The following is a 14,710-nucleotide window of genomic DNA, read 5'->3' as shown; positions in this document are numbered from 1 at the left end:
GCCAGCGGCACTGAGAGAGAGCCCCCCATGGCGCAGGCTGTGCCACGAGGCAGGGCTCAGCCTGCCCAGCCTCTGAGCCGCAGGGAGTCACTGAACTGCCGGTGTGATGCAGCTGGCACAGCTGGCGGCGACTCCGGTGGCGCCGCTCCAGCAGTGCCCAACTGCCCCTCTCCCCCCGGAGCCCTCGCCTGCGGGTCCCAGAGGGGACCGGTCCCACCCCCTCGCTCCCTCCCCCACATCTTCACACGGCCACTTGGAGAGGTCGCCAGGCACCGAAGGATCCTCCACCACCAACCCATTGGTGCCAGCGCACATGCACCAGCACCATGGCCTGGTGCCACGTGCCCGGGGGAATCAGAAGACGGGGAGGAGCAGAGGGGGGAATGCCCTGGAGAACTGGCCATGCCAAGAGGCTGGCGTGTCTGGCTGCACACAGCACTAGCTGGGGCTGCGCGGGCAGGCCGGGTACCTCAGCTCCATGATGGCGAGCATCGCTTGCTGACGCACCCCGCTGGTCAGGGAGTCGACGGACTCAAGATCAATCAGCTCCTGGGGAGACAATGTGGGGAAGTGCCAGCCGGGCTCTGAGCTCCCGTAAGGCTCCGACTGGGGAGCAAAGCGCAGGGCCTGCAACACGTGGCCTCGGCAGACAGGTCGTCCTACTGTGGGCTTGATGGTGTGCAGGGCTCCAGCTGGGGAGCGCAGGGCAGGGCCTGTGGTCAGTGCCCCAGCGTCACGCGCCAGTGCACTGCAAAGGCTCCATCAGCATTAGCACCAAGGGACTCCACCTGAGATCAGGCTCCTTGTGCCAGGTGCTGCACACACACAGTGAGAGCCAGTCCCTGCCCCAGAGAACTCACGAGCTAACTGGACGAGACAAGGCATGGGAGGGAAACTGAGGCACAGAGGGGGAAGTGATTTGCCCAGAGGTCTCACTGAGGAACTGAGCCCCAGCCCACTGGACCACCCACCAGCACACGCTGTCCCACGTTCAGGGAAGGGAGGTAAGCTCCGGAAAGCTTTCTGCAGTGCCGCAGAGCAAAGACTTTCCAAATCTACGGAGCAGATTTGTTGCTAGTTCCCTAGTGGGCACTGACTGCGGAGTGTTGGGGCTCTGTGCAGGGAGACTGGTGTATACAGAGCGACCCGGTGACTTGGGAAGCTGGGTGCAAGGGAACAATCTACGTTTCAATACAGTGACATGTTCAGGAACAAAGAACGCAGGCCACGCTCACAGCATGGGGGGCTCTAACCTGGGAAGCGGTGACTCTGGAAAAGACTTGGCAGGCATGGTAATCAGCTGACCAGGAGCACCCAGTGCGAGGCTGGGGCCAAAAGGGCTTATGCCATCCTGGGCTGGACAAACAGGGCAATCTCCAGTTGTTAGAGAGGTTATTTTCCCTCGGTATTTGGCACTGGTGCGACCTCTGCTGGGATCCTCTGTCCAGGTCTGGTGCCCACAATTCAAGGAGAATGTTGATAAATTGGAGAGGGGTCAGAGAAGAGCCACAAGAGTGACTGAAGGACTGGGAAACATGCCTTATAGTGAGAGACTCCAGAAATCAATCAGTTCAGCTTCACAAAGAGAAGGTTACAGGGTGCCTTGATGACAGTCTGTAAGTACCTACACAGGGAGCAAATGCTTGAAAATGGGCTCTTCAGTCTAACAGACAAACGTCCAACACGATCCAGCGATTGGCAGTTGAAGGTAGACAAATCTGCAGAGCTCTCCAGGCCAATCACTAAACCCGCCAAGTAACATAGCCCGAGTGTGCGTTTTACTCACCTTTATCTTCTCCACAAGGAGGGCTTTGCCGAGAAAAGCTGACAGGTTTCTGTCTGGGTGCCTCGTGAGGACGGCCCTGCTGATGGTGATGACACGATCCAAGAATTCAAGTTTCTTGGCCTCCTCCTATCCCCGCAGAGATTAGACAAAAACAGGAAGGTTAGCGTGGAAAGGAGCTGCCAGTGGGAGAGATGTCAGAAAGCTTCCGCCCAGCGCTGCTCAGGCTTTGATATGCCGAAGGCCAGAAGGCCATTCATCTCCCAACAGGAGTGACTATGCGGGGAGGGCAGGGGAGCTCTGTGTGAAACCAGACCAGAGAGGGAGCAGATCTCACGGGGTAGGTGTCGAAAGAGGAACTGCAAGATGGGGGCTAAGCAGCCAGACAGTCTTACTGGGGGGCTTGATAGAGTGGGAGGAACATCTGGGTGTGACACCCTGACACCCCAATATTCGCCACTGTCATCTAATTAGGATATGTTTGGTACCAAGTATGTCTTGTAAGGTATCATTCTAAAAGTCTTTGTCTGCTAGACATTAATGTCTCATTGGATTGCATGTGTTATCGTTGGATGTGACGTTCTGAAGTTCAGCTGTGTATGTGTTCCTGAAAAACACTGTGAGGTTCAAAACAGCCTTTCAGGTAGAACAGCAAAAAAGCCAAACACTGGCTCCTGGAGGAAATGCACAAGCATTAGGGCTACCCCAGGAACTGCGTGCAATAGAAACCTCCCCGAGATAAGGCGACACAACGGGACCTGTTGGACCCAGGTCACAGGAAAAGAGTTTTCCAGCAGGTGGGAAGAGAAGATAAAAGGGGAACAATGACATCGCGGGGGGGATGGGACGGGACCTCAGACTCCCTGCAATAAGATACCTGGAAACACCTGAGAGACAAAGATTGAACCATGAGAAGTGATGGTCCCAGACTAGAGAAAGAGATTCCTAGCCTGTGCAAGAAAACCTGGGAAATCCAAGCTGCAAAACCAAGGCAGCTTCTGCCTTAAGAATCTGCCAACCTGTTTATCACTCAGGGAGAATTTGCTAATGTCTATCCTATCTATCTGGTGTGTAAAGCTTCGTTTGTGTGTTTTCTTTATTTACTACGGTAATCTGCTTTGTTCTGTTTGCTATCTCTTATAACCGCTTAAAATCTACCTCTTGTAGTTAATCATCTTGTTTCTTGTTTACACCACAACCCAGTTTGTAGTATAAATTAGTAAGTGGGAGGAGGGGCAAAGAGTTGTTCATACCTCTCTCCACGTCGAGGGAGGGGGTGAATGTCAAAAAACCTTTGGGTCTGTACTCCAAAGGAGGTGGGCACCAGAGAACTGGGACAAGGCCCTTCAGCTGAGTCTTCCCAGAGCTGATCTCAGTGTCTGTGTCTTTCTGCAGCTGTGTGTGGCCCTGCCTGTGTGTATGGCTGGAAGAGGCTTGTGAGCCGAGCCCAACAAGACAAGGTAACGGGGGCCCAGGCTGGCAGAAGAGGCGGGCTCAGTGATAAGCCAGTAAATCAGGTGGCACCTCAAAGGGGGGCAACCCATCACGCTGGGGACTGGCCAAATCCAGTGGGCACAAGTGGGCAAGGGGCATGGTGGGTGCCTTTTGTAACTCCAGACAGGATGTTTTTAAGATGCTGTAGTTTAAACAGGAATTATTTGGGGGCAGGTCTCTGGCCTGTGTTATACAGGAGGTCACAGTGGTCCCGTCTGGCCTTAGAATCCATGCCTCATCCGGAGAAGGACGGATGGTGCATGTGGACAGGGCAGTAGCTGAGAGATCAGAGGAGGGCTCTTGGTACCTGTTCATTGCCATTGAGAAAGGCGTTGATGTACTCTAGGGTCTCTTTCTCCTGCGAGTCTGGCCCCATAAAGCAGGAAGCATTCCCCCGTGATGGTGAATCTGATCAAAGACAGAGCAGTGGTAATACCTGAGGCTGCCAAGCTGCAGGCTGGGTGAGAGAGATCTTAGCAGAAACCCTTGCCCCCCGCTCCCACCCCAGCAGGGTAGCAGCCCCGATGCACAAGAGGGTCTGGCACAGCCATCCCTGGTTTCCCCAACTCTTTGCTGCTCAGCCCAGCAAAGATCCAGTCAGAGCCCTGGTTCCCAGCTGCTACCCCACTTCCCTGCCGCACCCAGCATGCAGGCTGAGCCTGGGGACTTGGGGAGCGCCACACCTGGAAGGAGGCATGATGTCAGGCTATGAGTGGTGTCCCCACTCTCCGGGCCATTGCTGAAGGGGGCAGAGGGACTGGCAGTGAATCGGTCTGCTCCCAGCTGCGGGAGAGGGAGGAGCTACCCAGTCTGCACAGGATACGGGGACCCAGGGCCTCCCCGTTCTGCTTCCTCTGACTGCCTCTCCTGCCATCGACAGCCATGGGGTGTAACCTGGGCAAGCCCTGGGCTCCCATCAACAACCCCGCCACCCAAATGCCCTGTGCTGTGCCATGCGTCACCCCCCTGCAAAGGAGCCAGCAGATAGGGCTGCAACATCAGGGGGCATCTCATGCTTTGGCCGGCGCCCTGCAATCCTAGGCTGAACAACCCACCGTGCACAGAGCATTCCCTTCGACCATTGGAAAATATCTTCCGACCCTGCAGTGTGACGGATGGGGGTGAGCAATTCAGTCAGTCTCCACCTGATGCTTCTGCTGCCACCCCTAATGCCCCGATCAGATGTAGGGGCTGCAGCTGCTGCCAGCAGGAGGGGCCATTCCCCCCTGCCTGGGTTTTCCTGTCTCTCCATCTCATGGCAGCCCAGAGTTGTACAAAGGTGATGGAGTCTTCTCCCGCCACTGACACCTTGGTCTTGCAACCCCAACCCCCAGAGGGGCCAAGCCCCACCGCAATGCAGGGCCATGGCCCCTGCCATTTTTGCAGCCCCCTCCGCCCACCCAGGAGGCACCCACTCACCAGCATGGAAGGGCTGAGGCACACACAGCTCCTGCTGCTGCTGTGGGCTCTTCTGTGGACTCTTCCCTGGAGGAGGTCTCGTCTCCTCCCAGGCAAGGATGGGCTTCAAGGGGACCTTGCGGACTTCCTCAGCCATCCTGCAAGAAGCCAGGACAAGGCATTGCTTGTGAGGGGTGAGAGGCGACTGCCCCGTTCAGCATCAGGGCCAGTCCACGTACTGCCATTCCACCAGCGCCTACAGCTGCCAGCTGAGATCAGGGCCCTGTTGCCCCAGGTGCTGCAGAAAATCCCTGGGCCGTAGGGCTCAGACTCTAACTAGCCAAGGCAGCCAGCAGGGAAACAAGCCAGTGGATGGCCTCAAAGTCACCCAGGCAGTCAGCAGTACAGGCAGGATTAGAACCCAGGTCTCCCGACTCCCAGGCCCATCCCACAGGCCAAACGGCCTCCCCCGGCTCAATCCCGCCTCTCCTTCTGCTGGTTCACAAACTGCCCAGCAGACAGGCTGCATCCAACCACTCAGGATTCTTCCTGCCCAGGGAAATTACCCTGATCCCTTCCCCCAGGAATCTTGGGTCCGTGGCAGGTCCCAGGTGGGGGAGGCAAGCGGGGTGGGGGAGCGGGGGCGGGCTGGTGAGCAGCAGGAGTTGCTCTGACACCACCGTGAAGGGGAAGGAGCAGATGGCGGGAGAGCGGCAGGCAGGCAGGCTGTGCCGGGGCAGAGCTTTGTGGCGAATTCGCAGCTCCTCTCTCCAAGGCCTGTGTGGGAGCAGCTGCTGCAGAGAATCCCAGGCCTGATTCCCCCCACGCTGGGTCTCCTGAATGGCCCCTGCCCTGGGGGGCTCCATTCCTCACCCAGTGTCTCCTGCTGACTCGCCAGCAGCTGCACGGCAGGCATCCTAAGGCACCTCTAGTCCTCTCCAGAGCTCAGGGGGACTGTCCTGGCATCGGACTGTCCTGGTGAATGGAACAATGGCTCCAGGCAACCGGAGAATGCCTGTTCCCCCGGCAACCTCAGTGTCTGGGCACTTACCTGGCCCCATCATGCCAGTGGCTGAGCACACATGTGTTGTGGTATTTAGGCTCTCAACCCCCCCCGCAGAGCAAGGACCTGCTCTCCCTCATCTGATCTCACACAGAAGACTTACAGAGGAGCGGGGAACTGAACACAGCTCTCCTGGGTCCCAGCCCAATGCCTCATCTAATAACCTGTGCCACCTTCCCGTGCCTTCCCACCAGCCCTGCCAAACCCTCCTCCTTGTCTCCGTCCCCTCCGGGCTCGACTGGTGCGACCCCTTCTGTCGAGACGCCCCGGGCTCCCTCCTGTGCGCATGCCGCTGCCCGCTTCCTGACTGGCACCAGGCTAGATGGCTGGCACCGGGGCACTTGGCAGACGTGCACCGCCCAGCCAGGAGCTCGGGGAAGGCTCGGGGTGGTTGGCGATACAATGGAAAAGCAGAGGTGGGCACTAGAAGATTCTCCTACCTGGAGTCAGGAGTGGGCAGAAGCCTGCGTGTAAATGGGCCACCCACTTTCTGCTGCCGGTGGCGGAGCTGGAACTGCTGGCTCAGCGTTCCCCAGCGGCACGTGCCAGCTCTCGCTCTGCCAGAGCCAAGCCTGGCAGTGAGGGGATGAGGCTGTGCCAGCCAGCAGGGACGTGTCACAATGGGCAGGCGAGTCACAGGCCAGCCACTGTGTGACTCCCCAGCCATGGGATGCCCCAGCCCAGACTTGCTCTGGCCTCGCCAAGGCTTTAGAGCCCGTCCTTCCCCACCGGGGTCATGGCAGGGACCTTCCGCTCCCCACAGTCACAGACGTGAGGCCGGAAGGGACCGCTGGGCTCCTCTAGTCCCAGCTCCTGCAGACCCCAGGCCAGAGCTCCTCCCTGCGTCCATGCTATTGGAGCCAGGGGGTCTCTGGATCCCCGAGTGGGAGAATCAGTTCCATTCCGGTTCCTCCTTCTCGTGACAGTGCAGAAAGGGATTCATGAACTCTCCCCACCCATAGCTCCCAGCCCACACGGGAGGCTCTTTCCACTTTCCCAAGCTGCCGGGTGCTTTGGCCATGGGGTGTAAAATGGTCCCATCTCTGCTTCCTCTCCCACCGCTGCAACGACGCAGAAGCTGCTTTAATAGCAAACCCCCCCCCCCCCCGCCCGCCCAACTGAGTCTCAGACCTTGCTAATGCTCAGTGCCATGACAGCCCCAGGAGATGATTGCTGTGGTGTGTGAGGAAGTGGGACTGTTCTTAATGTTTCCTCTGAATAGTGTGGGGGTGCCTCAGTTTCCCCTAGGCAGTTCTTAAGTCTCTAGGTGGTGGGGTAAGGGTGTATGATCATTGCAGAGCCCTAGAGGGCAGGTATGTGCAGGGGTCTGGACACAGAGAATGGCCGACACCCTGTTTCCTGGCTGCTGATGGCCTGGCCCTTCCCCCCTGCAAGGTGAGAGCTAAAAGGGTTGGAGAACAAAGGAATCAGGTGACCTCCTGGCCCAGGAAAGGGACAAAGCCCAGAGGAGGAGGGGCTGGAGGGAGTTTCAGTTGAGGCTGGCTGGGGACATGGAGTGAAGTACAGAGGTGGTTCTCTGGCTCACTACCTCTCAAAATGGACTCAGCTGAGGGGTCCTGTTCTCTGCACCTACATGCTCTGTGTTAGACCATGTTCCTGTCATCTAATAAACCTTCTGTTTTACTGGCTGGCTGAGAGTCACGTCTGACTGCGGAGTTGGGGTGCAGGACTCTCTGGCTTCCCCAGGAGCCTGCCTGGGCGGACTCACTGTGGGAAGCTCATGGAGGGGCAGAGGATGCTGAATGCTCCGAGATCAGACCCAGGAAGGTGGAAGCCGTGTGAGCTGTTTGCCCTGCAGACAGGCTGCTCACAGAAAGGAGACTTCCCCAGAGTCCTGACTGACTTCGTAGGGAGCAGTTCCAGAGCATTGCCCGGGGACTCCGTGACATGGGGGTCTCGGCCCAGGGGGAGGCAGTGACTCCTAGAAGCAGGGAGAGCACCAGCACCGTAGATCAGGGAGGTCTGGCAATGCCAGCGGCTGGCTGGGATCTGGCAGCCCAGGCACTCAGAGCAGATTGTCAAAGGCCAAACCCCTCTCACCACCGGCTCTGTAACTCCCCCTTGCTTTCGGTCTGTCTTAGGCACCATCCTGGCCCTCATCCCCCTGGCATCCGAGCACTACCCAACCTCAATAGCATTTATTCTAACTGCCCCCTGCAGGGCAGGGCCTGGCTGCTACCCCCACTGTACAGACAGGGAACTACAGCACAGAGGGAAGAAGGGACTTGCTCGAAGACAAACAGAGCATCTGTGGCAGAGCTGGGAAATGAACATGGGTCTCCTGGGTTCCAGGATGGCACCTGCTCTTTCAACCTCCTGCCCCCTTCGTCCCTGGTTCAGTGGGAGCTGTGGGAGCTCTCTGGGGCACAGGAGCTGGCTGGTGCCCAGATGGAGCTACGTTGCCTATTGCACAGATCTCGCTCTTCCCGAACATTGAAAATGCTGCTCCAACCATACCAGGACCTGCCAGGATCCTTGCAGCTGGTCCGTGCTAAATTGTGAACTGTGCCCTGGCCTCCCAGAGTGGGGCAATGGGAGAGGGTGGGGTTGGCCCAAGGCCCTGCTGGATTGCGGCTCACGCGTACGGGGTCCCAGTGCTACAGAGCTCTGTGCTGGGGCAGCGCTTTGTGGGGGTTTCACAGCTCCTCTCTCCAAGGCCTGTGTGGGAGCAGCCGCTGCAGAGAATCCCAGGCCTGATTCCCCCCATGCTGGGTCTCCTGAATGGCCCCTGTCCTGGGGGGCTCCATTCCTCACCCAATGTCTCCTGCTGACTCGCCAGCAGCTGCACGGCAGGCGTCCTAAGGCACCTCTAGTCCTCTCCGGAGTTCAGGGGGACTGTTCTGGCATCGGACTGTCCTGGTGAATGGAACAATGGCTCCAGGCAACCGGAGAATGCCTGTTCCCCCGGCAACCTCAGTGTCTGGGCACTTACCTGGCCCCATCATGCCAGTGGCTTAGCACACGGGTGTTGTGGTATTTAGGCTTTCAACGCCCCCTCCGCAGAGCAGGGACGTGCTCTCCCTCGTTAGCTGAGGCCCGGAGTGACTCACCTGATATCACGCAGAAGACTTACAGAGGAGCGGGGAACTGAACACAGCTCTCCTGGGTCCCAGCCCAATGCCTCATCTAACCACCTGTGCCGCCTTCCCGTGCCGTGCCACCAGCCCTGCCAAACCCTCCTCCTTTTCTCCGTCCCCTCTGGGCTCGACTGGTGCGACCCCTTCTGTCGAGCCGCCCCAGACTCCCTCCTGTGCGCATGCCGCTGCCCACTTCCTCACTGGCACCAGGCTAGACGGCCGGCACCGGGGCACTTGGCAGACGTGCGCCACCCAGCCAGGAGCTCGGGGAAGCCTCGGGGTGGTTGGCGATGCAATGGAAAAGCAGAGGTGGACACTAGAAGATTCTCCTACCTGGAGTCAGGAGTGGGCAGAAGCCTGCGTGTAAATGGGCCACCCACTTTCTGCTGCCGGTGGCGGAGCTGGAGCTGCTGGCTCAGCGTTCCCCAGCGGCACGTGCCAGCTCTCGCTCTGCCAGAGCCAAGCCTGGCAGTGAGGGGATGAGGCTGTGCCAGCCAGCAGGGATGTGTCACAATGGGCAGGCAGGCGAGTCACAGGCCAGCCACTGTGTGACTCCCCAGACTTGCTCTGGCCTCGCCAAGGCTTTAGAGCCTGTCCTTCCCCACCGGGGTCATGGGAGGGACCTTCCGTTGTTATACCAATAAAATAAAAACCAGCAGGATCTCATTAAAGGGAAAAAGGCAAAATACCACATTTATTGTGAATACAGAAAGAATCATAGTAAGCAGTTAGTTATAGCTATAACATTCCATTCAATCTCATATTTAGTCACACATTCATTCCTACAAACACACACACACAGGTTCTGCAAGGTTGTTATCATAGTTACCAGCCTTAGAGTTGCTCATGCCAAGCCACTGGCCAGGTGGCCTGGACATGAGGAGGGAGCAGGGCCTTGTCAGATGCTCATCTGATGCTCCTGGAAGTTGGTTTGCAGAATCAGACCCCAAAGTTTTCACTTTTTAGAGTCTATTTTTATTGGAATTTCTTCCTATGCCAGTCTATGGGAATTGCTTCATCATGCTGTTGCTGAATCAATCAGCAGATAGCACATTCCTGACGGCTCCGTGCTGCTAGATTTTATCTTGTTCTTTGGTTCTCCCATTCTTGAGGCTGTTGGGTGGATTCCAGTCTGCCCTCCGGGGGTCCTCTGGTTCCATCCCGGTTCCTCCTTCTTGTAACAGTGCAGAATGGGGATTCCTGAACTCTCCCCACCCCCAGCTCCCAGCCCACAGGGGAGGCTCTTTCCACTTTCCCAAGCTGCCGGGTGCTTTGGCCATGGGGTGTAAAATGGTCCCATCTCTGCTTCCTCTCCCATCGCTGCAACGACGCAGAAGCTGCTTTAGTAGGAGATGCTGCCAGCTGCAGGGTGAGAGGGGGGAATGGCTGTGGGGAGACAGATGGGTCTCCCTCAGCTGCGGACGCTTCTATATGTGCTGTTCCCCTCCCCACACACCCTGCTGTGGGGGAGGTTGGAGAGGGGCTGCTCAAGGACCGGCCTAGAACAGGACACCTCCTCCCAGTTCTGAACATAGGAGAAGCCCGGCCCACTGGACTCAGTGCCAGGGTCCCAGGGATGCCGATGGGCTGTGGGTCAGGGACTCAGGGTGAGATTCTTGAGAGTTCAGACCCACCGTGATCTCAGCGTGCTGAGCGCTGGGGGAATTAGGCCTGAACACAGTCACTCTTAGGGTTGCCAGGCATCCGGTTTTCTCTTTCGAAAAGAGACCCTGGCGGCTCCGGTCAGCACTGCCAACTGGGCCGTTAAAAGTCTGGTTGGCGGCAGGGGGATGATGAGGGGGCCTGCAGCAGCTCTCTCTGTGGAGCTCTGGGGCGGTGCGAGCCCCCGCTGGCAGGGGGTGGATACCAGCGGAGAGGCTGGGAAAGGCATTTGGCTGCAGGCTGGGGCTGGCGGGGTTAACCCCCGGCAGCAGCCTCTGCGGTGGCCAGGGGTTCCCTGCAGAGCGGGCACTGTGGCCTTTAGGAAGTGTCTTCAGCCCCCTCCCTACCCGGCCCACTGCTCCCCAGCTGTTGGGAGCTGAGAGAGGAGGGGTCAGCCACCTGTCCTGGGTCCCACAACCTGCGCCCTGTGGGGCTACTGTGCTGGGTTCAACTCGGGACCATGCGGCCAGCAGGTAAGGGGCTGTGGGCAGGTCACTCTCCTCCCGGGGATGAATGGGCTGCGTGGAAGCATGGGGTAAAATTGGGCTGCTCCCATTGGGAACGGGTCCGAACAGAGTCGGGCAGCAGCTGAATGTGGAGGCCCCAGCCAGTGGCCCGGCTGTGGGGGAGAATGAAGGAGAGGGGTTGGGGGCCACTGGAAATGGCAGGAGGAGGAGGGGGGCCTGCATCAGCTCTCTCCCTCGAGCTGCTGTGATTTGCACTGTGCTGGGGGAGCAGCGAGCCAGGGGCAGCAGTGGGGTGGGTGTGTCACTAGCGGGGAATTCTCTCCCCCCCCCCCCCCCATTCCAGAGAACAGGAAAAACTTTTGTCCTCACCGAGCCAGGTGTCCAGGATTCATGGCTGTTAGAGCAGCCTCTGACACCCGGGAAATGCCAGGGCAGTGCTGGTGTGGCTGCTATTTAAGGGGCCACCTGACATCAATGCCTCCCAGACCCCCACAAACCACACCAGCCAGAGCCACCCAGAGCCTGCACTCCAAGCCCCCTCCCGGGCCCCAACCCCTTGCAACAACTCAGAGCCCCCTCACACACCCATACTCCCTCCTGGAGCCTGCACCCCACATTCCCTCCCACACCCGAATTCCTTCCAGGACTCCACACCCCTCTCCCACACGCTGAACCCCTTGGCCCCAACCTAGAGCCCCCTCATACACCCCAAGCCCTTCATACACAGCCCCACCCCAGACCCCGCACCCCAGCTGGAGCCCTCATCTTTCCCCCCACACCGCAACCCCCTGCCCCAGCCCAGAGCTCCCTCCTGCGCTCCGAACCCCTTGGCCCCAGGCTGGAGCACCCTCCTACAGCCTGAGCCCCTCGTCCCTAGCCCCATCCCAGAGCCCACACCTCCAGCCGGATCCCTCACTCCCCCACAAATGCCAATCCCCTGCCCCAGCCCTGGTGAAAGTGAGCGAGGGTGGGGAAGAGTGAGAGACGGAGAAGGGGGGATGGAGTGAGTGGGGGTGGGGCCGTGGAGAAGGGATGGGGTACGGGGAGGGGCTTTGGGGCAGCGGCGGGCCAAGGATGTTCAATTTTCTGAAACTAGAAAGTTGGCAACCCTAGTCACTCACCTTCCTGAGACGGTGGATCCTCAGGGCTGGGGCCGGTGCTCGGGATCAGCTTCTGGCCTGGGCAAAAAACACAGACAACATCAGGGACGTTCAGCGTTCAGTGGCCAACCAAGCAGAGATCATCCCAGAGATGCAGCTGCTACAAATCCCTAGACCATGTCTCTCCAAAGGAGCCTCAGACACACTGGGCCAAATCCGAGCTGGGGTAAATTGGCCCCGCTCTACTGGAGTAAATGGGCCAGATCTCCAGCTGGTGCAGATCAGCCCTGCTCCATTGACATCAGTGGGCCAGATTCCCAGCTGGTGTAATAATAATTAATAATCATAATGCACTAGCACCTGACAGTCAAATCCAGGTCAGGTCTCATTGAGCTGGTAGCTTTACAGACAAGATAAATGTCAATCCCTGCCCACAACGATCATGAGTGGATGAGACAGAGAAACTGGCCAAGAGGTGGGGTTGGAAAATGGAGTTAGAAATCTAATAAGAACATAAAAACAGCCAGACTTGATCAGACCAATGGTCCATCTAGCCCAGTATCCTGTCTTCTGACCGGGGCCAATGCCGGGTGCTTCAGAGGGAATGAGCAGAACAGGACAATTAATGAGTGATCCATCCCCTGTCATCCTCTCCCAGCTACTGGCAGTCAGAGGTTTAGAAACACCCAGATCATGGCTAATAGCCATTGACGGACCTAACCTCCAGGAACTTATCTCATACTTTTTTCTACCCAGTTATCCTTTTGGCCTTCACAACATCCACACATTCCATGGCAGAAGCCCACACAATTATAAAATGCCTGACACCATCCAGCTGTTCCCTTCCCCCTCCTCACATTGTGTTGGGGTCCAACAACTCACCTGGTACATTCAGTGTCTGGGGGAGACTGGGACGAGAATTTTTCACCTGGTTCTGGTCGTTCCTGTACTGGTACATACATCGAAACTGGCCTGAGCTCCGCACAGAGATGTCATGTCGATACAGTGACCGGCCTGGCGTGACCTTTTGGCTTGATATTTCTTTACCATCCTGACAGAAAATAACTAAAGCAGCTAAAGTCTTGAGACGAAGGTGACACTGAGCCGAAATGGAGTCCCCGACCTGAGCTGAAGAGGTGCTCAGAGACAATTTAGGAGAAGGGAAGTCACCTGCAACAAGAAAGAGAGACTAAGGGTACATCTACATGGCAAAAACCCAACGTGACAGCAAGTCTCAGAGGACAGGGCAACTGACTCAGACTCATAGAGTCACGCAAGGGGGCTAAAATTGAAGTGTGGACACTCTCGCTGTAGTGTGGACACAGGCTAGCACCACTTGAGTAACCCGAGTCCCACTAGTCCTCCAGTGCCTTCCCACAGTTCCCATCGTGTGCCCAGAAACGCCAGACTGGTAAAGAATTCATAGCACATCTCAGTTTTCTGCAGCTCTCCGAGCCGTGGGCCGTGCCCCAAGAAGCTGTACGTAGCCCCACACTCGAGGGAGAGCAGAATCAGTGTGGGTACAGCAGGGTGCCTGTTCTCGCACGAGCTCGGCTAACTCAAGAGGAGTCATTGTGTGCGGATAACTCGAGTTAGCTCTGCAGTGAAGGCAGAGCCAGGCAGGGAACGAAGCATTAGTGATGGATTAGTGAGAAGTACGCTTGGCTGATTGAAAGAGCCGTTTCTCTTCACGTTGGAATTAAAATAAATACAGTGCAACACAGGAGATTTAAGACAAATTCATTCTAACAGGTTTCAGAGTAACAGCCGTGTTAGTCTGTATTCGTCTCTAAGGTGCCACAAGTACTCCTTTTCTTTTTGCAAATTCATTCTAGTGCAGTGCCCTGGGCTCATCAATACACTCCTCTATTAGCACCAACTCTGCCAAGATTTACACACGGAAAGTTTGTTACACGTGTATCTCAGGGACACTGGGCCAGATCCCTGGCTCATGTAAATCAGCCCTGCTCCATTGGAGTCAACAGAGGTATTCTGATTTATGCCTGCTGAGGATTTGGCCAAGATGTGTTTCACTTCCAGTAAAGTTTATGGTCTCTCACTGTGGGAAGTTCCATTTACAGTGCGATTACCAGGATTTCAGGCAGGAATTGTGCAAGAGGCATTGCCCACCCACCCGCCTCCTACACCTCCCCAGCCACCCTCCCGTTGCCATTGTCTGGGGGTTTCACTCCTTTCTATGTCTCCCCTTCTTCCACGTCTCTTGTGCTCTCACTCACCTGGGGAGCTGCAGGGCTCCTGGCCTGTGACCCCAGCACCTGCACCAGACAGGAGAGGGGGTGACTGGCAGACACAGCAGCTCTAACTATATTAATGTCACCCCAGCTACACTAGGGTGACATTAATATTAATAATTAAGCCAAGACAAGCCAGAAAATCCCAACTCAGGATCATGTTGCAAGAGCCATACGCCCCGATCCCACAATTGGATCCATCTGTGGGCCCTGGGTCTCACCATGGCTATCGATGGAAAGCCCCAAGTGGGAATCTTACAAAGTTTGAATATTTGCAAGGCAGGATTAAAGTTTCCATTAATGTTTAATGTTTGTTCTAATACTAAAACACTCCTCACCATGTAACCTGCTGAAAACAAAGAACACGAACATTCATGATCTTCAAAACATTTT

Source organism: Natator depressus, chromosome 23 (assembly GCF_965152275.1).
Source record: "Natator depressus isolate rNatDep1 chromosome 23, rNatDep2.hap1, whole genome shotgun sequence".
Classification (NCBI taxonomy): domain Eukaryota; kingdom Metazoa; phylum Chordata; order Testudines; family Cheloniidae; genus Natator; species Natator depressus.
The sequence above is the reverse complement of the archived record's forward strand: the minus strand, read 5'-3'. Positions refer to the sequence as shown.